Raw genomic sequence first — 27,311 nt, forward strand, 5'->3', positions numbered from 1 at the left:
GAGATTTTTAGATCAGGGTTACCTTAAACCGTGATCCACAGTCAGACCACTGCTCTTCAAGCAAGGACTCCACAAGTGGCAGATCCAGAGAGAACCCCCTTCTTCCTCCTCCAAGAGAGTGGCACAGGGACGCATGGCAGGAATCTGCTGGGTTTGTAGACACCAAATGAGGCTGTGCGCCAGAGACAGAAACACTCAGTCACAGGCCAGGTGAGCTAAGAGGTCAGAGAGGAGGGAGATGGGAGTGATTGACTGCTTATCTCTGATGGCACACTGAGAAGTGTGGACCCGAGCTCTCCACTCTTCCAGTGCCAGAGATCGGGAAGCTGCCATTTTCATTCTCCTCCTCTAGAGCTTTACGGAAAGCATTCAGGGAACAAAAGCTCCCAAGAGTGAACCAGAGCAGATTTCTTAGCCTGGCCCCTGGCAAGGGTGCTGCAATTCTGCAAGCCCCTCCCTCAGAAGGTCAGCAAGAATATCCAGCCAAGACGAAGTACACTGATCAGTGAGAAATGTGGAATTTCAGAGCTAGGGGAAAGCAAAGCATAGAAGTTACGGCTTTTTCCCCATGATAATTTAGTCTTGAAAAGTTAATTTTTTTTTATTTTATTTTTTCCTTATCCTATTTTTTTAATGTTTCCTCTTTCGTCTTTTAACGTTTTTAACTAGTTTACATAATAATACCTTTCTTAAAAAAATCTTTTTAAACCTTCATTGTTATAGTCATATTTTATCCCTTCATTGTAATTACCTTATCATTTGTATACATACAGGGTTTTTTTTTTCATTAAAATTTTGGGATACAATTTCTTCTAATAGATCAAAATATACCCTAAAGCTAGCACAGACTTTCTTCTAGACTCCAGCCATAGCACATTCTCTCCTCTTTTTTTTTTTTTAACTCATCTAATCAATTCTTTTTAGTATTTTTTTTTCATTTTTATCTTTACAGTCATATCCCATACCTTCATCGTGTTTACCCTTATTTTTGTGTGTGTATGTGCATATATATGTATATATATATATATATTTTTTCTTTCTTTAAATTTTTGGGAAGTAGTTTCTTCAAAGGTACCAGAATAAACCCAAAATCAAGTGGGTGGCTCTGTTATTTTCACCAGTCCTATATATATAGGACTCGTGGAAAAAAAATATGTATATATATATTTATATCTGTATATATATATATAAAATTTATATTTTAAATTTCTTTTACCCATTTTCTTCTCCCTCTGGTTTTGGGTCTCTTCTGACTTAGTTAGCATACATTTCTCTGGGGTCTTTGCCACACTTTTAGTATTTTATTCTCTCGTTCATATATTCTTATCTCAATTAAATTACAAGATGGAAAAACTCACCACAATAAAAGAACAAGAGGCAGTACTGACACCTAGGGACCTAATCAATATGGACATGGATAATATGTCAGATCTAGAGATCAGAATGACGATTCTCAAGGTGCTAGCTGGGCGCAAAAAAGGCATGAAAGATATTAGAGAAACCCTTTCTGGAGAAATAAAAGAACTAAAATCTAACCAAGTTGAAATAAAAAAAGTTATTGATGAGGTGCAATCAAAAATGTAGGCTCTTACTGCTAGGATAAATTAGGCAGAAGAGAGAATTAGTGATAGAGAAGACCAAATGATGGAGAATAAAGAAGCTGAGCAAAAGAGAGACAAACAATACTGGACTATGAGGGGAGAATTCGAGAGATAAGTGATACCATAAGACAAAACAATATTAGAATAATTGGGATTCCAGAAGAAAAAGAGAGAGGGGGATAGAAGGTATATTGGAGAGAATTATTGTAGAGAAATTTCCCTAATATGACAAAAGGAATGAGTGTTAAAATCCAGGAGGTTCAAAGAATCCCCCTCAAAATCAATAAGAATAGGTCCACACCCCACCATCTAATAGTAAAATTTACTAGTCTTAGTGACAAAGAGAAAATCCTGAAAGCAGCCTAGGTCAAGAAGTCTGTAATGTACAATGGTAAAAATATTAGATTGGCAGCAGACTTACCCACAGAGACCTGGCAGGCAAGAAAGAATTGGCATAATAAATTCAGAGCACTAAATGAGAAAAACATGCAGCCAAGAATACTATATCCAGCTAGGCTATCATTGAAAATAGAAAGAGAGATAAAAAGCATCCAGGACAAACAAAAACTGAAAGAATTTGTAAACACCAAACCAGCTCTACAGGAAATATTGAAAGCAGTCCTCTAAGCAAAGAGAGAGCCTAAAAGTAATAGACTGGAAAGGAACAGAGACAATATACAGTAACAGTCACCTTACAGGCAATACAGTGGCACTACATTCATATCTTTCAATAGTTAGCCTGAATGTAAATGGGCTAAATGCCCTAATCAAAAGACAGAAGGTATCAGTGTGGATTAAAAAAAACCAAACCCATCAATATGCTTTCTACAGGAAACTCATTTTAGACCCAAAGACACCTCCAGATTTAAAGTGAGGGGGTGGAAAACAATTTACCATGCTAATGGACATCAAAAGAAAACTGGGGTGGCAATCCTTATATCAAATAAATTAGATTTTAAGCCAAAGACTATAATAAGAGATGAGGAAGGACACTATATCATACTCAAAGGGTCTGTCCAACAAGAAGATCTAACAATTTTAAATATCTATGCCCCCAACGTGGGCGCAGCCAACTATATAAACCAATTAATAACAAAATCAAAGAAACACATCGACAATAATACAATAATAGTAGGATGTTAACACCCCCTCACTGAAATGGACAGATCATCCAAGCAAAAGATCTACAAATAAACAAAGGCCTTAAATGACACACTGGACCAGATGGACATCACGGATCTATTCAGAATATTCCATCCCAAAGCAACAGAATACACTTTCTTCTCTACTACACATGGAACATTCTCCAGAATAGATCACATCTTGGGTCACAAATCAGGTCTCAACCAGTACCAAAGACTGGGTTCATTCCCTGCATATTTTCAGACCACAACGCACAATGCTAGAACTCAATCACAAGAGGAAACTTGGAAAGAACTCGAATACATGGAGGCTAAAGAGCATCCTTCTAAAGAATAAATGAGTCAACCAGGAAATTAAAGAAGAATTGAAAAAAAAATCATGGAAACAAATGATAATGAAAACACAACAGTTCAAAATTTGTGGGACACAACAAAGGAGGCCTGACAGGAAAGTATATAGCGATACGAGCCTTTCTCAAGAAACAGGAAAGCACTCAAATATACAACTTAACCTTGCACCTGAAGGAGCTAGAAAAAGAACAGCAAAGAATGCCTAAACCCAGCAGAAGAGAAATAATAAAGATCAGAGTAGAAATCAATGAAATAGAAAACAAAAGAACAGTAGAAGAAACCAATGAAACCAGAAGCTGGTTCTTTGAAAGAATTAATAAATGGATAAAGCCCTGGCCAGACTGATCAAAAAGAAAAGAGAAAGGACTCAAATAAATAAAATCATGAATGAAAGAAGAGAGATCACAACCAACACCAAAGAAATACAAACAATTATAAGAACATATTATGAGCAACTATACACCAGCAAATTTTACAATCTGGAAGAAATGAATGCATTCCTAGAGACATATAAACTACCACAACTGAACCAGGAATAAATAGAAAACCTGAACAGACCCATAACCAGTAAGGAGATTGAAGCAGTCATCAAGAGTCTCCCAACAAACAAGAGCCCAGGGCCAGATGCCTTCCCAGGGGAATTCTACCAAACATTTAAAAAAGAATTAATACCTATTCTCCTGAAACTGAAAAAAATAGAATTAATACCTATTCTCCTGAAACTGAAAAAATAGAAATGGAAGGAAAACTTCCAAACTCATTTTATGAGGCCAGCATTACCTTGATCCTAAAACCAGACAAAGCCTCCTTAAAAAGGAGAATTACAAACCAATATCCTTGATGAACACAGATGCAAAAATTCTCACCAAAATACTAGTCAATAAGATCCAACAGAACATTAAAAGGATTATTCACCATGACCCAGGGCTACAAGGTTGGTTCAACATCCACAAAGCAATCAATCAATGTGATATAATATATTAATAAAAGAAAGAACAAGAACCATATGATACTCTCAATAGATGCTGAAAATGCATTTGACAAGGTACAGCATCCTTTCTTGATCAAAATTCTTCAAAGTGTAGGGACAGAGGGTACATACCTCAATATCATCAAAGCCATCTATGAAAAACCCACAGAGAATATCATTCTCAATGGAGAAAAACTGAGAGCTTTTCCCCTAGGTCAGGAACATGGCAGGGATGTCCACTATCACCTATTCAATATAGGACTAGAAGTCCTAGCCTCAGCAATCAGACAACAAAAACAAATAAAAGGAATCCGAATCAGCAAAGAAGAGGTCAAAGTTTTTGGTCGTCGGTCTTTGAAGATGATATGATACTTTATGTGGAAAACCCAAAAGACTCCACTCCAAAACTGCTAGGATTTGTACAGGAATTCAGTAAAGTGTCAGGATATAAAATCAATGCACAGATATCAGTTGCATTTCTGTACACCAACAGCAAAACAGAAGAAAGAAAAATTAAGGAGTGATCCCATTTACAATTGCACTCAAAAGCATAAGATGCCTAGGAATAAACCTAACCAAAGAGGCAAAGAATCTGTACTCAGAAAGCTATAAAGTACTCATGAAATTGAGGAAGACACAAAGAAATGGAAAAATGCTCCATGCTCATGGATTGGAAGAACAAATACTGTGAAAATGTCTCTGCTACTTAATGCAATCTATACATTTAATGAAATCCCTATCAAAATAACATCCATTTTTTCAAAGAAATGGAACAAATAATCCTAAAGTTTATATGAACCCAGAAAAGACCCTGAACAGCCAGAGGAATGTTGAAAAAGCAAGTCAAGATTGGTGGCATCACAATTCCAGACTTCAAGCTCTAAAAAGCTGTCATCATCAAGACAGTATGGTACTGGCACAAAAAAAGACACATAGATCAGTGGAACAGAGCAGATAGCCCAGAAGTAGACCCTCAATTCTATGGTCAACTAAGCTTTGATAAAGCAGGAAAGAATGTCCAATGGGAAAAAGTCTCTCTTCAACAAATGGTGTTGGGAAAATTGGACAGCCACATGAAGAAGAATGAAACTGGACAATTTCCTTACACCACACACAAAAATAGACACCAAATTGATGAAAGACCTCAATGGGAGACAGGAATCCATCAAAATCCTTGAGGAGAAGACAGGCAGCAACCTCTTCTACCTCAGCTACAGTAATTTCTTCCTAGAAACATCACCAAAGGCAAGGGAAGCAAGAGGAAAAAATGAACTACTGGGACTTCATCAAGACCAAAAGCTTTTGCACAGCAAAGGAAACAGTCAACAAAACCAAAAGACAACTGACAGAATGGAAGAAGATACTTGCAAACAACATATCAGATAAAGGGCTAGTATCCAAAATCTATAAAGAACTTATCAAACTCAACACCCAAAGAACAAATAATCCAAGAAATGGGCAGAGGACATAAACAGAGATTTCTGCAAAGAAGACATCCAGATGGCTAACAGAACACGTGAAAAAGTGCTCTCTATTACTCAGCCTCAGGGAAATACAAATCAAAACCACAATGAGATACCACCTCACACCAATCAGAATGGCTAAAATTAACAAGACAGGAAATGACAGATGCTGGCGAGGATGCAGAGAAAGGCTAACCCTCCTACATTGTTGTTGGAAATCAAGCTGGGGCAGCCACTCTGGAAAGCAGCATGGAGGTTATATATACATAATCAAATACTATGCAGCCATCAAAGGAAATGAAATCTTGCCATTTGTAATGACGTGAATGGAAGTAGAGGGTATTATGCTGAGCGAAATAAGTCAATCAGAGAAAGACAATTAGCATTGGATCTCCCTGATATGAGGAATTTGAGAGGCAACGTGGGGGATTTGAAGGGTAGGGAAGGAAAAAAATGCAACAAGATGGGATCGGGAGGGAGACAAACAATAAGAGTCTCTTAATCTCACAAAACAAACTGAGGGTTGCTGGGGGGAGGAGGGTAGGTAGAGGGTGGTTGGGTTATGGACCTTGGGGAGGGTATGTGATATGGTTAGTGCTGTGAAATATGTAAGCCTGATGATTCACAGACCTGTACCCCTGGGGCAAGTAATACATTATATATTAATAAAAATAATTAATAAAAAAAACACTTGAAGTAAAAATAGTCTATCTGTAGCTTTCAGAGGATCTATTATTAAAATTAAGCCTGCAGTAAAGGACATTAGTCAAAGGAAAGAGTTTCTAAAGAATATATTTAATATTCAAAGTAGTAAGCATATGGTCAAGAATGTAGGAACTTAATTTGTCATTTATTATTACCTGTAGCCAGCCAAAAAATATTTTTTTAATTTTCTAAAATCTGGAATCACTGTAACATTTCTATAGGTCGAAAGAACTTTTGGGTAGAAACAGACTACAGCTGGGTGTAGTTATTTTGTTCACTGTAAGAAATTATTATGAGTGGGCGCCTGGGTGGCTCAGTGGGTTAGGCTGCTGCCTTCGGCTCAGGTCATGATCTCAGGGTCCTGGGATCGAGTCCCGCATCGGGCTTTCTGCTCAGCGGGGAGCCTGCTTCCTCCTCTCTCTCTCTGCCTGCCTCTATGCCTACTTGTGATTTCTGTCTGTCAAATAAATAAATAAAATCTTTAAAAAAAAAAGAAATTATTATGAGTAATGACTACAAGAAAAGACAAAAATTTATTATGTATATGACTATTCAAAAAAAATTGGTTTCATGAAAAATACTAAAAGCCAGGAGATATCTGAACCACGAGTCCAGGTTTACAAGGTCTGGCTGAAGGATATTCTTAGATCTGTTCAATCTACAGAGCTCTTTTATTTCTGCTCCAGTTTTTGTATCCATATTGGTAAAACAATCTTGGATACAGAACTTTCATGTATTATCTACACTGGAAATGTACAGAAGATGATGGACTAATGGAAAATGTGCTTTGAGATATAACTTTATTGAATGCAAGGGAGGTATACAGCCTTATGTTTCTTAGAGATTTCATACCATTTGACCACTGAAGTGAAGGAAGCATTTCTTTAAACTCAATTCAAATAATCATTTTGGTTCTGACCTTTTGTTGTTTTCAATAACACATATTGAAATTTTTGTTAAAATAGAGTAAAGTTTGTTATATGTATGTGTGTGTGTATAAGGTGTATAAGCATGCTTTAATTGATACTCAGGGACAATTAGTGTTAAAATACAGTAACGAAGGGGCACCTGGGTGGCTCAGTAGGTTAAGTATCTACCTTTGGCTCTGGTCATGATCCCGGAGTCCGGCCATCAAGCTCGGTATTGGTGGGATTGAGCCCCATGATGCGCTCCCTGCTCAGTGGGGAGTCTGCTTCTCCCTCTCCCTCTGATTCTTCTCTCCCTCTCTTGCTCACTCTCTCTCTCTCTCTCTCTCTCAAATAAATAAAATCTAAAAAAAAAAAAAAAAAAAGTACAGTAATCAAGACTCAACACTCCAGAGGAGATTACTTAGGGATTTCAAATAATGTTTTCAAACCTACAGTGGAGTGTCCTTAATTAGCATAAGAACTATTAAATAAATTTCTTTTGGCAAAATAAAGAGTGTTCAGGATAATAACAGGTGGTTAGAAAAATTGTAGTGTCTTTGTCATTACAAGACAGCGCATAATAATTTGGCCCAGTAGCCTAAATACACTTGAAGCAAGGCTCTGGATCTTCTAGATCAGTAAACTAATACTGTTCAGAAATTGAGAGTAGGAAATATTTATAGTAATTTGCCAGGATAATTTCATCCTTGAGCTTTAAATCTAATAACAAAACAAACATACCAACAAAAGCCACCAGGCACTTGTATTTTAAAAATTTTTCTAGTAATTCATTCTTTATTGTATTTTATAAAACGATCGGTCTGCAAGAGCTTACAAAATAAATGATACATTGAGACACACTATCCTAGTTCCTTGCTGTTCTTATGTCCACATGCCAACTCTGAATAGAGATTGTTATCATATAGCTACTGAATCCTCCGAGGTGTGAACTTTTACTCATAGAGCTTTCACAGCGCTTAAAGACTGAGGATGTTGTGCAACTGTTTGTTCTTTCTTTCTTTCTTTCTTTCTTTCTTCCTGCTTGATAATGTTGATATGTTGGCTTGAAACTGGCTTTTCGATTCAAATGTAATTTAATGATCCTCCAAATTACATTTCAATGTAAAAATCCACCTGGTATCCAGGCTGTGGTTGAGAAGACTCACAGCCTGCATTGTCCTCCATACAAATTCTAATATTTACCACAAAAATGTCCCAGTTTCTAATATATCAAATTGGCTCAGGTCATTTTGTCACTTCTCCTCTCCGTTCTATCAGCCTTTTTCCTAGACCTCCCATTTTGAAGTCCATGTAATTTCTGGGTTTTCTGTCTTGTTTTGTTTTGTTTTTCCCAAATGCTTAAAGATAGAGCCTCCTTATTAGGAAGGCAAACATAATCATGCACAATTTTTGTGGTGGAGTAGAATTATAACTGAAGTTATAAAACATACACAAGTTACCTACTCCAGGGAGTTATAACTAAATATTCATCCCAGCTGTCTCACTTGTCAATTAGCCAAAGCATGATCAAAATGGCATCAGGTCAATGTGAACAATGCAATACTGACCATCAGCACACAATAAAAATCCACTCATACTCAGCCTTGGTGATGGCAGAAAATCTGCTTCAGTAGTACTTTCAAATACAAAAAATAATAATATGGCAACAACAACTGGCAGCTTTCCCAGATTTAACTATCTCATCTTATATTAACTTCAAGAAAGATGAATTTCCTAATAAGGAATTAGGGCTCTCAGTAGCTGTCTAGGGCAGATTGTCAAGTTGAGTGATATCCTAAATGTAAACCTTAATGATTACCACTTAGATATTTAAAGTTCTGCAATTGCCCCTACTAGGCTTATTACAAGGGAAATAATCACCTCTACAGATGTTTCTTGACACATAATAAATTGAGAAGCATGTAATTCTTTTTATAAAGTATTTCTTTTGGAATATCTACTCTCAAAACACATGGCTGTTTTTGAATTACTATATTCCTAGAATGAAAAAAGAAAGAAAAGAAGAAAAAATGATACTGCCCTGGAATTTAAGGTGAATTATTATTGTTCTACCATAAACTGAATTTTTGCTTCATGAGACCTTTGGAAGAAAAAGCAGCAAAAATCTACTAACAGTCTGATATGATTCACATTATATGGCTCTAGAGCTAGCCCTTATACTACTTGAAAAATGAGAGGTTTATATACCTGGCATTAATAAAATAGCTGCCTGATGTCAAATAAACCTTTTTAACATGACAACACTGTCATATTAGTAAATTAAAATATAAAAAAACTCATGAATTGCCTTTTATGCAGTCTTTCTAAAAATAGGTAAAGGCATAGAGAATTGTTCCAATCAACATCATAAGGTGCATAGTAATTTAGCTCAAAGATGGTTAAGATATTAAAAAATATATAAAATAGGATATATATCTAGTCATAAAATAAAATTTTTCATGATTTTAATTAATAAAGTAGAATTTTTTAAAATTAAGAAGACATTTCCATTCAAATAATATAAAATTTCTGATTCCATTTAGATCCAGTTATTTATTTTCCCTTTTTCTTTCTAAGATTTATTTTATTTATTTTAGAGAAAGAGAGAGTATGTGCATACATAAGGCAGAAGGGACAGAGGGAGAGGATCTCAGATTCTGCATGGAGCATGTAACCTAATGTAGGGGCTTGATCTCATGATCCTGAGATCATGACCTGAGCCACAATCAAGACTTGGATGCGCAACCAACTGAGCCACCCAGCTAGTCCCTGCCCTAATTACTTATTTTTCTAAACATAAATACATATATTAAAAAGATTGTAATTGAAACCCCATTCCTAATCCTATAAATTATATATGAAAATATACTTTAATTTTGGTTTTGATAAAACATTTGAATCAAAAACTTTGTCAAACAATTGTTTGTGTTTTATGCAAACAAATGGAATAATTTCCAATTATTTCAACAAAAATATATATGGTGAGAGCTCATGTAGTTGTGTTCCATATAGATACATGCAATGCACTCACAGTTAGAAATCTAAAAGAGAATGTGGTGAGTTGGCTAATAAATGGTTCAATAGAAGAAGTCAAGGGTGTAAAGATACAGAATGGATGCAGAAGTTATTAAAGATTTTCATTTGTAAAGATGTAAACAATTTATTTCACTTCTAAATAGTTTGTGCAATGAAATAAATTCTAATTCAATGTCTCATAATCTCTATCTCTCTCTCTCTCTCTTTTAAATTACAAACAAGTTGATCACTTCTTCTTGAAAAGTTACTGCTATACCCAGAAATACAGTTAAGGGCTCATTTTCCTTTCTTTGACTAACACTCCTTCTTTCTTTCTTTCTTTGACTGACACTATTTCTTAGAGATGAACAATCTATTTCTAACCTGGAATGTGACAGCAGACTTCTTATATGCACTACGTATTTATTTTAACATTTATTTGTCCAAGTTATATTTGCATTAAATAATTCTGGTTTTGTAAATTTTTCAAAACTATATCTTCATTATATTAATTTGTTTATTGGGTGTATATATTTTTATGTGTGTTTTTCATTTTTAATCAAAGTATAGTTGAAATATAACATTAGTTTTAGGTGTACAACATAGTGATTTGACAATTATATACATTAAGAAATGCTACCCCTATAAGTATAGTTAACATCTGTTATTATACAAAATTATTAGAATGTTATTGACTGTATCCCCTATGTTGTACTTTTCAATACTGTTACTTATCTATTTATAACTAGAAAACTATACCTCTTAATATCCTTCACCTATTTTGCCTATCTCCCCAGGTCTCTTCTCTCTGGCAACCACCATTTTGTTTTCTAGAGTTATAAGCCCGTTTCTTAAAGCATATCTTTATATGCTACTGAGTCCTTAAATAGGAATGTATCAAATCACTGTCAAAACATGGCCTTTATCTAAACTCTATTTCATCTCAAGTTCCCATTATCTCGTATTTACTAATTTCAATGTCTAATTGTTGCTTATATTTGTAATGGGAATCAGCTAGATCAAAATTAATAAATAGAATATGAATAAATATAACTATATTAAAAATACTTATGCTTGAGTAATTATAAAAGTTCATTTTGTTTCAGAAAATGTACAATTACTACCACATTAATATAAATAATATCTAATTTTGAGGTCATCTCTTGAACTTAGAAATATTGTTTTTAATATGAGGGCATGCCTGTATCTAGATAAAACATAACAAAAGGCAAGTATATAAATGGGATGTAACAGATTGTAGAAAAGACTGACATATGATCAATTGGTTTTTAAAATATTGCCAAGTTAATTCAACAGGGAAAAGATGATTTGTTTTCAACAAATATTGCTGGAATAATTAAATATCTGTATGTAAAACCAAAAACAAAACCCATAATTCCTAAATCATACCATGGACAAATATTAATTTGAAATGGATCTCAAATCTAACTGTAGAAGTTAAAATTATACAACTTCCAGAATGAGTCATAGGAGAAAATCCTCACAATCCTGCTAAACAAAAATTTCTGTGTCAGTACCCCAAAAAACCCAAGCATGAAAGAAAAAAATTGATGAATTAAATTTCCCTACCACAAAAAGCTTTTGTTCTTCAAAAGATGGTATTAAGAAAATGAAAAAAGCAAGACACAGACTGGAATAAAATATTCACAATTTTGAAATCTGAGAAGGGGCTTGTATCTACAATACATAAGGAATGCTTACAACTTAATGAGATAAACAACTGGATTTTAAAATTTAGCAAAAGATTTTACAGGCACTTCACCAAAAATTTTAACTGAAAATGAATGGTCATTAAGCACATGAAAAGATGCTACAAATCATTAGCCATTAGAGAAATGCAAGTTTAAATTACAGTGAATTACTAATATATATCCTATAGAATGGCTGAAATTTAAAATAAAGACAACAATAAAAAACTTAAAACATGAAATGCTGGCAAGGATATGGAGCAACTGGAAATTTCATATATTACTGCTATATGGCAAAATGGTTACAACCACTTTGAAAAGCAGTTTGATAGTTTCTTATAAATGTATACATGTATTTGCCACTCCTTATTTACCCAAGAAAAATCAAGAAAATAAGTGTCCATAGAAGACTTGTAGCTGAATGTTAATAGCAATTTTATTCATGATATCTACAAATTGGAAAAACCCAAATACATGTCAGCAGAACACTGGGTACATGAATTGTGTATATTTACACAAGGAAGACTTCTCAGCAACTGATGGATGAATTTCAAAAGCATTATACTGAACAAACGAAGCTATTCACAAAAGGTTTTTATTGTATGATATCATTTATATCAAAGTAAATATAATATATATTGATGGGTTTCCTGGAGTAGGGGTACAGTTTGCCTATCAAAGAATCCAAAAGAACTTTTGGAGGTGACTGGAATGTTCTACATCTTAAGTAGGGCGCTGGTTACATATATATAGATATACACATATATCTAAACTCATTTAAGTGTATGCTTAAAATGGGTACGTTCTACTATTTATAAATTAGGCCTCGAAAATTAAAATATTTATTTAAAATCTTTATAACTGTCATTTCATGAATGTTATATAAATGGAATCACATAGTATATGACTTTTTTTAACCACTTTATTTATTTATTTGACAGAGATCACAAGTAGGCAGAGCAGCAGGCAGAGAGAGAGGGGGAAAGCGGGCTCCCTGCTGAGCAGAGAGCCTGAAGCGGGGCTCCATCTTAGGACCCTGGGATCATGACCGAAGGCAGAGGCTTTAACCCACTGAGCCACCCAGGTGCCCTAGTATATGACCTTTTGAGACTGACTTTTTTCACTCATTTTCATTTTTAAAGTATAATATCTATAAGATCTTTCCAAGTTGTAGAGATAGAAAACAGATTATTGGTTGTCAGGGGTTAGCAGTAGTTGGGTGGGGTAGGGAGTGGGGAGGGAAAGAAATGGGCATGATTATGAAAAAGTAGCACAAGGCAGAAGTCTGTGATGATGCAACAGCTCGGTATTTAGATTATGATGTTTATATGAATCTATACAAGTAATAAAATAAAGTAAAACAATACACAATCTAACATGTACCGATGTTAAATTGCTAGCTTTGGTACTGTGCTATAGTTATGTAAGATACAACTACTGGGGGAAATTAAGTAAAAGATACACAAATACACAGGTTCTCTCAGTACTATATTTGCAACTTCCTATGAATAATAATCAATTCAAATATATTTCAAAATAATTGATTAATATGTTTGATTTGATATGAAGTGGTGTTATGGGATGGATTGTGACCCCTCCCCCCATTTATATATTGAAGTTTTAATCCCCTGTACCTCAGAATGTGTTTGTGTTTGGAAATAAGGCCTTTAAAGATTTTTAGAACTTCAATGAGGCCACTGAGTGGGCCTGCATCTAATATGACTGGTGTTGTTATGTCCCAGTAATGGGTCCGTGATTAAAGGAGCGAGACTGATATAAAGCGAAGGTAAAGCAAAGCTTTATTTCGTGCCAAGCATCAAGAATCTAACCGAACGTTTGGGGACGCACCTCTTACAGGAGAGGGCGACCCTTCTCTGTTTCATAGACTAGCTTTTAAGGGCAAAGGCCATGCAGTCGGGCCTGGCCACGCACAGGTGGCCAATGAGATTGTAACACACACAGGAAACTCTACAGTGATGCTAGGTGACCAACTGAGTTACAATTTACCCTAGTAGACATTTGAACCAGCCTATTACACCTTGATTGGGATTGGCACCCAAAAGGCTCCCAAAGGGTGGGGCCCATACTCCTTGGTAACCAGGGAGACAGTATGCATCCCCCCCACTGATGGGATGTCTCCACCTGGCCTGACCCACCTTTGTATCTGGGCTTTGTTACCTGAAGTTGGTTTCCGGGACTTGTCTCCAAGTAAATCCCCTGGGGGAAGGGGAGCAGGGACAGTTTCTAAATAGGTCCTTACAGGTGTCTTTCTTCATTCAAAGAGGACATTGGGACACAGAAACAGAGGGAACATCATGGTAAAACTGGAAAAAGACAGTCATCTACAGGCCAAGGAGAACAACTTTCAAACGACAATAACTCTGCAGACATATATTGATCTTGGACTTCTAAGCCTCCAGAATTGTGAGGAAATGAATTACTGTTGTTTGAGCCACCCTGTCTGTAGTGCTTTGTTATGGCAGCTCTAACAACTAGTATTTTTCAAAAGTAAGAATATTTAGAACCTAAGGAAGCCTGAAAACATTCTAAGGGTAAGTATTTTGATTCTTATTTTACACATAAGGAAACTAAACCTTGGAGAGTTTGCAAAGCTTGTTCAAGGTCATAAAGCTAGTAAGATTTAAAATTGAGACAAGAACTCCACTTTGCTCACCTAACTCTTTCCACTGAATGATGCAGGTACCAAAGTCTTACTTATCAAGATTTATTTTAAGGCATTGTGAGAGAAAAATTAAGGCACTCTGTAATTCTGATCATCTAAAGTTGGAACCAAATATTTTCTAAAAGTTATATATTCTAAAGAAGAAATGTAGCACCTCACTAAAAAGGTATTTGGTAGAATCACCATGTTTCATAATATACAGTTATGTTTCATGAAATGATAGCTGAGATCTTCGTCTAGAGTCTAGAAGAAAAAGGTCATTTCATTTTCTTCTTAAATAAAATGCAATGTACAGTATTATCAAGTGATTATATTGAATATGTTTTTAAAAAGACAGAAAAAATACGTTATCCTTACATTCTCCCATTTGGAAACAGGAATAAAAACATAATGAGACTATTTTACCAATGAGTTTACAGGAGGGTATCAAGCTTTTGTTATGACAGTTACTGTATTAGCCAGCAAGACATGTTATTAGTTGCCATATAACTGTCTAATATATTTTAGGTTACATCAATCAAACCATTGAAACTTGAAAGACATGCACTCATTTTACCATAAAATGGTGTAAATTAAGACACAATGTGGATAATGTGTTTAATTATTCTTCATTAAATTAACGAAAGCAAGGAAGAGCGATAAAATGATAAATACATACTTATATAAAAGGGAATTGTAACTTTTATAACAATATAGGAAAATATAAAATAAAAATACAACATAGTCCCTTATGAACTGACCTAACATTACTGAAATGCAAAGACAAAAAACTGTATTAGAATAACAAAATGTGTAAGTGCCTATACACAAATATGTATGAGTATATAATATGCATACAATGATGCATGTATGTGTTTCATGAAATAATTAAATTAGGGAAAGCCCTATGTTATACTGAAAAATACTGATAGAAGTATATAATTCTGTGAAATAAATATATAAGCATATATAAGATTTACATATACCATTTGAACAGGTTTAGAATTGTACATTTTATATTATCTAGTATCACTGTTAATTATTCAAACCCCTCATAATCCCTGTATTGTAAGAGTCTCTAATAAAATTAATTACTTAAATAATATCTTAAAACAATTTTCATGTTTTAGACATACATTTATTCTGCATATACTGAGGAAAGATCATGGCTGTGTGTGCTACAGAAACAGCAACAGAAGATTTTTAGAATTCAGTAAACATTAAATTCCTTTCCACTGTAGTCTGAACTATGAAATATAACTCTCCCACCATGATGGCCTATTAAGAGAGTTATCCAAGCATGAAGGGGAAATTCTGTCAAAGCATGGGCTTGAGTCTTTGCTTGGTATGTCCTTTATTTTAAGTTGTAGCATATGTGTGTCTCTGTAATGCATCTTAATAAACAGCATCCTATCCCTTTCTTCGTGATTTCATAAATTGTTAGTGGGTTAACCTATAAAACCAACTATCCAGAGCTTACTCTAATAATTCTACTAGTAACACTGATCAGAATGGTAAAAGAGCAGAACAACAGATACATAAAGTAGGTAAAGTCTTAGAAAACACATTAAGATTATTTTTCACTAACTAGGCACTGAAACGATACAAGAACGACACTGAAACAATATTATACACGCACACCTTAAAAAAATGCTAAAACATTCTGACATTGAGTATTGTTATGTCCATAGTATTTGACTTTTTAAATTTAAACTGAATTAACATATACTGCATTATTAGTTTCAGAGGTAGAGTTTAGTGATTCATCAGTTTCATATGATACCCAGTGCTCATTACGTCAAGTGCCCTCCTTAATGCTCATCACCCAGTTACCCTAACCCTCCACATAGCATTTGACTCTTAATCTCTGCATGTTTTAAGTCAGAAAAATAAATGATTTTCCCTTCTTACTGAAAATCTCACTGTGAGGTGCTTTTTAGTGTGCCTTAGCTTTGAACTTGTTACACTAAATATTGAGACATAAATACTAAGTAATTGTTTAATTTTTTTCAGATAAGTTGGTACTAGATAAAAGTCTTAAGTTTTAACTTCAAATTATAATATTAGTATAGGCTTTGGTACTTTTATGCTAACAAGATTCATTTAAGCTTAAGAACTGTCTTAGAATTTTCTTGTATTTTTATGCTTTTCTAATTAGCATTGTCAGGAAATGTAGATTACCAAAACAAAATAAACATTCTGCAAAGCACAAAAAGTTATATAAAACAGAAATAATATGTTCCATTCCTATGCTATCTGGGCAGGCAAATGTTGCTAACTTTGGGAGGCTCGTGCTTTTCAAGTCTATAAAAACAGGATGTTCAACCCGTAGGGAAGTTACTACTTTCCCAATTTTTCATATTACTCATCCAAAGAGAAGAAAAGGTTAAAGGACAGGGGCGCCTGGGTGGCTCAGTGGGTTAAAGCCTCTGCCTTCGGCTTGGGTCATGGTCCCAGGGTCCTGGGATCGAGCCCCGCATCGGGCTCTCTGCTCAGCAGGGAGCCTGCTTCCCTTCCTCTCTCTTTGCCTGCCTCTCTGCCTAGTTGTGATCTCTGTCTGTCAAATAAATAAAATTTTAAAAAATTTTAAAAAAAGGTTGAAGGACAAAGAAAACTGATGCCATGATTAAAAACATGAATAAAATGAAAGTTGGAGAATTCAACTTATTTTGACAAACCTTAGGGTTTTGATATAAATTGTATATTATATTAAGTACTAATTGGAAAGACGGGAAATAAAGAATAATTAATGAGACTTCTTCTTTCCTTTACCGACGGAGTTCACAGTTCAACAAGGAAAAAAGACATGTAATCAGATTTACAAAACAATATGACAAATGTGATATGTAAGTATGGAGAGGAAAACCAATGAGAAAATATTTGGGGAACTCCATGAACTTATCTACCATTATATCTACAGAAAAGAAATGAGGCTGAAAAGCGAGGCAGAGGTTAGAACATGAAGGAGATCCTGTGCTATGGACCCTGATGTTTATTGTGACATGAGTCCTAAGTTCCTTGATTGATCTAACTTTAAGTTTTGCTAAATATTTTGCAAATATTTAATAACTAATTTATACTGGTTGGTACTGGCAGTCACCCATAGATCCTTATTTCCCTGTGCATTTTATTTTTGACATGAACTTTGAAACATTTAAAGCTTTAGTTACAGTTAAATTATCTCAAGAGTGATTTAAATTTGCTTTTGCTGGGAGCCTGGGAAGCACTGCCAACCTAGAACCACTTCACTTCAAACTACACCTGTGGCTTGAAGCGTGTTGTTACTGTTGTTTTTGCAGTGACGCATGCAGTGGGAGCGGGAGCTGCAAGCAAATGTGAGACCTAGTTGGGCACACAAGTGAACTCTCTTCTCCCCTCCACCCAACGCCAACATGGAGACAAATCAGTTTCCTGGTCATCTCCTTCTGTAAAGTGTTGTGGGAGTGAATCATGAAGCATGGCACCTCTGTGATGTCACATTATACATCTCGGATCAGATAGAAATTCTTGAGAAGGCCCTCATCTTTTTTCCTTTCACGTTCTTTACTCTACCTGACAATCAAAATGGAAGTGCAGCTACCAGTTGGTGAAATATTGGTGGAAATCTTCTGGATGAAAGCCAATTTCCACCTTTGTTTAACTCTTGAGTTCTGGTTTTCATTTCAGATTTAGCTTTGAGAAAGGAATGAGAAGCAACTCCTGTTATCTGCTTATCTATGTGGCACTCATAGGTAAACCTTGTTATTCTCCTACTGAACATAGTCCACAGTATAGCAACCTCAGACATTGTTACTCTGAAACCATGATAAAGGGAAACAAAACAAAGCTACCTCACAATTTTTTCTAAACATTGAAATATGTATTTCACAAAATATAAAACATCACCTTCTCGTCATTAAAATTGTAAATGACTTGTTATTCTTTCCTCTTTCCAGTCTATTCCCACTAGCTAAGATTTATTGAGATACCAACCAAAGAACTACTTTCACTTTTTTACTGCATTCAATCTAGAGGAAAACCTATTAGACCTCCCCAAATCATCTAACCAAAGCCCAGATAGTGGGTTATTTCTAGCATCTACTGAGACAGCCATGGCTCCTCATGGTGAGTGTTCTACCCCAATGCAATGGGTAATAAGTCCCAACCTATTTAACTCCAGATGTGTTCCTTCCCCCCTTTTTATGTTTTATTTCATTTTATTAACATATAATGAATTATTTGTTTCAGGGGTATAGGTCTGTGATTCATCAGTCTTATACACTTTACAGTGCTCACCATAGCACAGTCCTTCTCCAATGTCCATCACCCAGCCACCCCATCTCTCCCACCCACTCCACTCCAGCAACTCTCAGTTTGTTTCCTGAGATTAAGAGTCTCTTATGGTCTGTCTCCCATTCTGGTTTTGTCCCGTTTCATTTTTAGCTCTCCTCCCTCATGATCCTGTACCTTGTTTCTCAAGTTCTATATGTCAGCGAGATCATATGATAATTGTCTTTCTCTGATTGACTTATTTCACTTAGCATAATACCCTCTAGTTCTATCCACATCATTGCAAATGGCAAGATTTCATTTTTTGATGGCTGTATAATATTCCTGTGTGTGTGTGTGTGTGTGTGTGTGTGTGTGTGTGTGTATAACATCTTCTTTATCCATTCATCTGTTGATGGACATCTAGGCTCTTTCCATAGTTTGACTATTGTGGACATTGCTGCTATAAACATTGGGGTTGCATGTGCTCCTTCAGATTACTACATTTGTATCTTTGGGTAAATACCCAATTGTGCAATTGCTGGGTGGTAGGGTAACTCTACTTTTAATTTTTTGAGGAACTTCCATACTGTTTTCCAGAGTGGCTGCACCAGCTTACATTTCCACCAACAGTGTAGGAGGGTTCCCCCTTCTCCATCTAGATGTGTTCCTAGTGGCCTTTAGCTGAAGGACACTGACAACCTCTAAAGATTTTGTTTCTTAACATTATTGCTATTTTTGTCAGCTCACAGCTCCATACAGAATGTGAAAACATTTTAAAGGTAAGTTATCCATAACTTTTTACTGTTTTGCAGCAGGAACATAGTTCAGAATACCTAAAATGACTTCTTGCAAACATCTTCTATAAAGTACACTTAAAATAATCCAGAAAAAATCTGGCAAAACCTTCCTCCTCTAACAATCTAAAAAGCAGTTAGTCATGAGTATTCAATAGTACACTTACTTTGTTACTTTGAAATAACAAATAAAAGCTTAGAATTAATTTGTAAATGGGAAATATATACCGGCCAATTTGTGGAGCTTTCAATGTTAGGATCATAATATGTTTTTATCATTCCACAGCTGACTACACCAGGGATGAGAGCCTAATTGAAATACAGTCATCTATTACTTGTATCCAAGGGAAGATGAAACTCTATTGTTCATAAGAATACTGTCTAAGAAGAGCTTGCTGTTGGAATACCAGACCATTTCAATACCTACTTAAGCTCTATAGAGTACTCACCTGGGTATCCCATATCATATATACTATATTAAAATGTAGGCACACAAAGATTTTTTTAAAAATAATTTTTTTTCTATGAGTAAATCACTTAATTTACAGTTGGCCATGTTCTTCTTTTCTTTTCCTTTCTTTCAGTTGGTCGTTTTTCATCATAAATGTGTCCTCTGGAATTCTTCAGAACTGAGAAACATCTAACATAGTTACTTTCAAATATTATGAACCTTTTATGAGCAATATATTTAACCATTGATGAGTTTTAAATATATTATTATTTTTTTAAAGATTTTATTTATTTATTTGACAGACAAAGATCACAAGTAGGCAGCAGAGAGAGAGAGAGAGGAGGAAGCAGGCTCCCCGGCAGGCAGAGAGCCCAATATGGGGCTCAATCCCAGGACACTGGGATCATGACCTGAGCCGAAGGCAGAAGCTTTAACCCACTGAGCCACCCAGGCGCCCCTTAAATATATTATTTAAACATAAGTTAATTTTGATATTATAGCTTTCTCTTATATTTTTGAGCCAATATTGCTTTTTTAATCCTGGTCTCAGAGATTTCTAATAGGCCTTTGGAAACCTCATAAGCTATAGGATTTGTTCCAACCATGCCGAATGGATGCAACTGTCCTTTCCGGATATAATGTCTAATAGTCCCAATCCCACACTCTCTCTTGGGAAGTGGGAATGAGAAAAGATGTAGAAAGAGCAAAAACTGCGGGACAGTGCAGAACACACACAGGGAAAAGTCAGCAGGGCCATGCTAAGTGTAAACCAGAATGTGGAGAGGAGAGCCACTCCGAGTGACAAGTAGAAATAGAGAAGGAGAGAAGCAGAGACAACGTAGCTGAGACAGAAGCATGGTGGATGACTAAAGCTCAAGTGATAGACAGATGGTCAGGACTGGCTACATAACTTGTGGGATCTGTGCACAATGAAGATGTGGAATCCCTTGTTCAGTATTGTTCAAATTTCAAGACAGCAAGAGAAGAACATGTACACAAGCGAAGGGACATTTTGAACATGGGATCGTGTGTGACACACCCATGGAGCTGGTCCTGCAGACAGATTCCCCCTCTTTGGAGGAAGTGGCTCTGTTTCCAGCATTGACTCTTATGCTCCCATATCAGCAGCCTCCACACTCTGAATCTTATAACCCAGGCCAAGCTGAGCATGTCACTCATTGGGGACCCTAACAACACTTATGACTTACTGAAATGTACAGTATGAAAATGAAATAAATTTGAAAATATAAGATGGTCTAAATGAACTACAATCGCTCTATCTTTTACCAATTAGTGCATATGTATATTTTAAAGCTGAAAACCAAGTACTTATCACTTCTTTTTAAAAATTAACTTATAATATATTATTTGTTTCAGGGGTACAGGTCTGTGAGTCATCAGTCTCACACAATTCACAGCACTCACCAGAGCACATACCCTCCCCAATGTCCATCACCCAACCACACTTACCTATCGCTTTTTATGACATAAAGGCACATAATGAAAATATATCACATGATATATGCATATTTGACATCTTTTCAATCTCATGGGAAGTGCAGATAAAAGCATCTCTAGATGATTTTTCATTAATCTTTAGTAAAGTTAAAGTAAAAATAGCATGCTTATTATGGAAGATAAGTCCCTTAGCCCTCCTTCCAGCCAGGGGTGCCCCTGAGCCTCTATGTTAATATATTGAGACTTTCAAATAATATAGGGTGAAGCATTATATAAACAAGATTATATGTAAGTAATATTTTATATATTTATCTTATATATACCTATATATAGGTGTATATATATATATAATATATATATATTATATATATGATTTCCAAGGATAAATATATAGAGATGTCAGACACTTGGGTTTTATATTCCCCTGAAAAACCTAGTCACAAAGTTCTACCCATAAACTTTTTTTTGTTTTTTTTAAAGATTTTATTTATTTATCAGAGAGAGAGAGGGAGGGAGAGCGAGCACAGGCAGACAGAATGGCAGGCAGAGGCAGAGGGAGAAGCAGGCTCCCCGCCGAACAAGGAGCCCGATGTGGGACTCGATCCCAGGATGCTGGGATCATGACCTGAGCCGAAGGCAGCTGCCCAACCAACTGAGCCACCCAGGCGTCCCCCACCCATAAACTTTTGAGCTCTAATCCTACATTGCCATCTTTACCAGTAGTAACTCTGGTAACGCAACCCAACATGTCTAAAGATATATATTCTATCACCTCCTCTAGGTCTTGATACCATCTCACAGGCCACTTCAGTATGTCCTAAATAGGTACATTTACTTCCAATATCTCTCCACTCTATTCCCCCCACGTTTCATTCTACCTCTACTTAACATTCACCTTCAAGAAGATTGTGTGTGTCTTTGATGTCTCAAAAGCCAAAATTAGCCCCCCTTATTTTGATTAGTGTTAGTTAGAGTTAGGCCTGGCATCCCTTCTTTTGACCCTTCATGTTTGGTCTCCATATGCACTTTAAGCTCTTCAGGTATACTGCTCCCCTGTCTTATCTTTAAGTTCCAACTAAGCTGAACTACATAATGTTCTGCTATATTTTCCTATCTCTAATTGTTCCTGCTGTTCTCTAGACCTAGAATACTACTTATCTGGGCTAATTCAGAGTCATAAGATGATGGGAAACTGGCTTAGTTTAGGTTTGCTGAAACAAACTTTGCAATAGCATTGTTTTATTTGGTTTTGGTTTTTTACTATTTACTAATGTAGCACAGGTGCCAAGAACTATGTCTGTACATATAATACATATTTGTTGAATGAATGAAAAAGACTCCTAAAGAGTTTAATATTCCGTATCCAACCAATGGTGCCCAAGCATTTGTGAAATATCTCAAAAGACATTTTATATAAAGAATTTGCTCATGCAAGGCACTGTATTAAGCCTGTCAGATAACAGATATTAACAAAAATGCAAGAATGTGACAAGGGCAGAAAACTTGTCTCTAGAACATGCTCTTCTTGTGAATTAACTCCAGAGTACTTACTTATTTATTATATACAATATTCCTACCAGAGTGATTACATACATAATAATATAATCAGATAACAGATGATTGTGTGTATGTGTGTATATATATACACACACAAATTTAAAAAAAATTTCTAGAACATTCATTGCAACTATGGACTTAGAGTTGGTTTGTTTTTTTTTCCCCCTGAATTTTTGTTTCCTAGTGTTCCATGTCAGCTGTATACTATTCTGTTTTCTTATGGTTATAAAATGATTTATCTCTGTACACTTAACCCCCTTGGTTCTGGTGTTCTGGGGTGCCTGCCGCTTAATGAAAGTGACATGATAACAATCCTTCTTGCTAACCAGCTACACTGAATCAGGCCATGGCTGAGGCTGATGCACAGCCAAGGAAAAGAAGGAGCCCCAGTATGTTAACCTCATACATAAATCTTAAAGAATACGTGTCCCAAATCTTTTGATTCAATGACAGAATCCTTGCACACTAATTCCTTAAGAATATTATGTACAGATGCATTGCAAGAAATTAGTCTATAGGCTGCTGTTACCTCCAAATCTCTGAAAAGAGCTCAATCTTAATTTAGGAAATTAAAGATGGTCATAATTGAAAAAAAATTTCTTAAAAAGTGTCCCTTCAAGGTCAAAATAATCTTTGACTCTCCTGTATTACAATCCTTCCTGCCTGTTAGAATCCATTCAGATATTCAGTTCAATACTTGTACTGAGTGTAAGACAGATAAAAAGTTCCTCAGAGGCACTACTTCCAGTGTTTAACAATTGCCTCCTTTTAATTGGGTAGATGAGAAAAGTGAAGGCCATTGTTTAACAATCTCAGCTTAATTATATATGACCTTGGCAATGGTAGCTAAGTTAAAAACTAGATATTATCAAGGAGTCATGCTATATGTAATTATTATGAAGAATAACATGTCTCCCTATTTGAGTGTTTATTGAAATACTCCACAGACAAAATTATGCATAGACCAAAACTATAATATGCAGCTCCTTTCAAATCCATGTTTCCCCCAGGACTAAATTTCATGGACAGATTATTTCCCTTCTGCGTATATTCATGAACACCATTTTCTTTTTTGTTTTTAAATATGTTTTCCTTCTTAAGAAGGAGAACTATAGACAATACATAAAAGAGATGATACCCTTTCAGAAAACTGAAGAGGTTTTCCTGGGTAGTGCAAGTGTTGTTTTGTTTTTGTTGCTGCTGTTGTTTGAAAATCGTATGTGAGTGCTGTATTAAAACTATTTTTTTTTCAGATTCACAGAACACATTTTAAATTTTTGCTTCTTAACGCTGTACTCAGTATAAGGACAAAAGATTACTGGATTTTATATATACAGAATCACAGAATTTTAAGGCTTAAAGGGCCCTTAGCAATGATATGGCACAACTTTTACTTTTTTCATAGATGAGGAAACAGACTTCAAATGTTACATGAGTTAGATATTTAGCAGGAATCTTACTGATTTTAAAACACTGACCAAGGTCTCCAAAATACCCTGAAATATATCCAAAAATGCTTTGCAATTTCTATTGTGGAAGCTTAGGTTTCCACATACTTCTTTTGTTGTTTTAAAAATAAAAATGGTAGAATAATATACAGATTGAATGTGAACAGGAAGTTTAAGAAACTGTTGGGTCAGCATGTCTTTTTTTTTTTTTTAAGTTATGTAAACCTATGATATTCTCAAGAGTGAAGACTATTGCTAAATACTTAGCAACTTAATGCTATATCCCTTGGGCTGTCTCAATCTAGATGTGAACCTACATATGTGTCTTATTAATTTCGCTCAGGCCTCCTTTCAAATATTACCTCTTCTAACTTAATACCTTCTCAGTTTTAGTGTATTTCAGTGAATATGCAGGGGTAGCTTAATTTTGCACTGATGCTTAGCACATTCTCAACTCCTCGTACACCTGAGAACTCATGCACATCTTTTCACCTGGTCTTATGTGTATTTACAGAGTAAGTTCGGGGAAATCTTCAGTTATAATGCATGAAACTTGACGAGCATGTTAAAGTATGATAAGGATGCATTGCCACAGTGATGGCAGGGAAAGAGGATGGGAGATAGCATCTTCACTTGCCCTGTGTTGTTTGCTAATCAAAAGTGGGCAGGTGACTGTAACTATACAAATTGTTCCTGCTTAAACAAGGGCTCTATTCCTTTGTTGTTGTTTTTTTTAATCACATAGACTTGAATCAAATATAAACAAGAGTGAAAACCCATTTTTCAAAATGTTAGCTTATCTTGCATATAATGCATACTTTTGAGAAAAACAGAAATGATAAAAGCAGAGGAAGTAGGAGGAGGAGGGGAAGAGGAATGGGGAAGAAACTAAGAGAAAAACAGGGCAAAGGACAGGAGAAAAATGGAGTGGGATACAATTTAAACTCAGAGATTTATGTTATAGATTTATAGGCACAGCCATTATCTCCAGTTTTTGTATGCTATATAGAAAAAAAATTGACCATCTTATTAATGATGCAGTAGAGCTACTATAAAAATGAATCACTTATCCCAGGATAACAAATACACTTAATGGAAAACATTAAAGAAATGGAGAACATAATAATTTTAGAAAATAGATATAGAGAAGTTTAGGATCTGGGAAAGCGGAAAAGCATTATACAATAGGACAAACATAGGTGATAAGAGTTAGTTAAGTGCCAACCTAACATTTAAGAAAGCATCAAAGGGTATCAACACAGACAAATCAGTGGGCAACTCTTTCACCCTCTAACCTACATACATATTATCATTTCTAATTTCCCCATATTACACATTATATCAAATAAAATGCATTATGGTTTAGTGATTATGACGGGTAGCTCTAAAGCAAAAGTCAGCAACCTTTTTCTGAAAGAAACACATAATAAATGAATGGGGAGTGCATAAAATGAATAATGCAAAGGGAGAAAAGGAAAAAAAATGTAAAAGTCATGAACGTATAAACTTAGGAAAATAAACACTTAACACTAATGACTGAGTAGCATTGTGGTGGACCACAAAGGTCTTGAAATCAGACAGATTTGATGAGTTCAAATCTCAGCTCCCACATTGTACCCCTGGGTAAATTACCTCTCTGGTCTTCAAGGCCCTTTTGGATAAATAGGAAATAATCATAGCCTTTAGCTCTTAGGGTTCAGAGGACTGAGGTAATTCAATCACTTGAAACTTAACATGGTGCCTGGAGAGTAGGTACCAAATAAATAGGGGCAATAAAGAGCAAAAGAATGGGTGGTAGCTATAAGATAACAAAAAACAAAAAACAATAAAACCATTTGGTCAGTTCTTAGAGTTAATACTCACATAGAATCTTATAGTTTTCTTTTGGAGCACAATTTAAAAAATTACTGATGCATAATTGACATACAAGATTATATCAGTTTTAGGTATACAACCTAGCAGTTTAACATTTGTATACATTGTGAAATGATCACCATGATAAATCTAGTTACCATCTGTCACCTTACGAAGCTAATAAAATGTTATTGACTATATTCCCTATGCTGTACATTATAACCCCATGCACATTTTTTTGTTGAGATATAATGGACATTTAACATTGTGCACATTTATTGTGTACAATATGTTGATTTGGTGCACTTTTTTCTTTTTTTAAAAAGATTTTATTTGTTTATTTGACAGAGAGAGAGATCACAAGTAGACAGAGAGGCAGGCAGAGAGAGGAGAAGCAGGCTCCCCGCTGAGCAGAGAGCCCGATGTGGGACTTGATCCCAGGACCCTGACATAATGATCTGAGCTGAAGGCAGAAGCTTAACCCACGGAGCCACCCAGGTGCCCTGATTTGGTGCACTTTTATGCTACAATGTGACTACCACCAGAATATTAGCTAACATCTGCATCACGGCCTATAATGATCATTTCTTTTTTTATGGTGAGAACATTTAAGATCTAGTCTCTTGGCCACATTTAAGTATATAATACAATATTATTTTTTAAATGATTTTATTTTTTTTTTAAGATTTTCTTTATTTATTTGACAGACAGAGATCACAAGTAGGCAGAGGCAGACAGAGAGTGTGAGGGGGAAGCAGGCGCCCTGCTGAGCAGAGAGCCCAATGTGGGGCTCGATCCCAGGACCCTGGGATCATGACCTGAGCTGAAGGCAGAGGCTTTAACCCACTGAGCCACCCAGGTACCCCTATAATACAATACTCTTTTTTTAACTTATTTTTTATTTTTAGCATAACAGTATTCATTATTTTTGCACCATACCCAGTGCTCCATGCAATCCGTGCCCTCTATAAT

At 35.4% G+C, this 27,311-nt stretch overlaps 1 protein-coding gene across 4 annotated transcripts in view; it reads right to left on the reverse strand.

Annotated features, from left to right (window-relative positions):
- MAGI2 (membrane associated guanylate kinase, WW and PDZ domain containing 2) overlaps positions 1-27,311 on the reverse strand; it is a 1,353,147-nt gene that overhangs the window by 984,859 nt on the left and 340,977 nt on the right. The gene's annotated exons all lie outside the window — the stretch shown is intronic.

This window comes from Neovison vison, chromosome 4 (assembly GCF_020171115.1).
Source record: "Neovison vison isolate M4711 chromosome 4, ASM_NN_V1, whole genome shotgun sequence".
NCBI lineage: Eukaryota > Metazoa > Chordata > Mammalia > Carnivora > Mustelidae > Neogale > Neogale vison.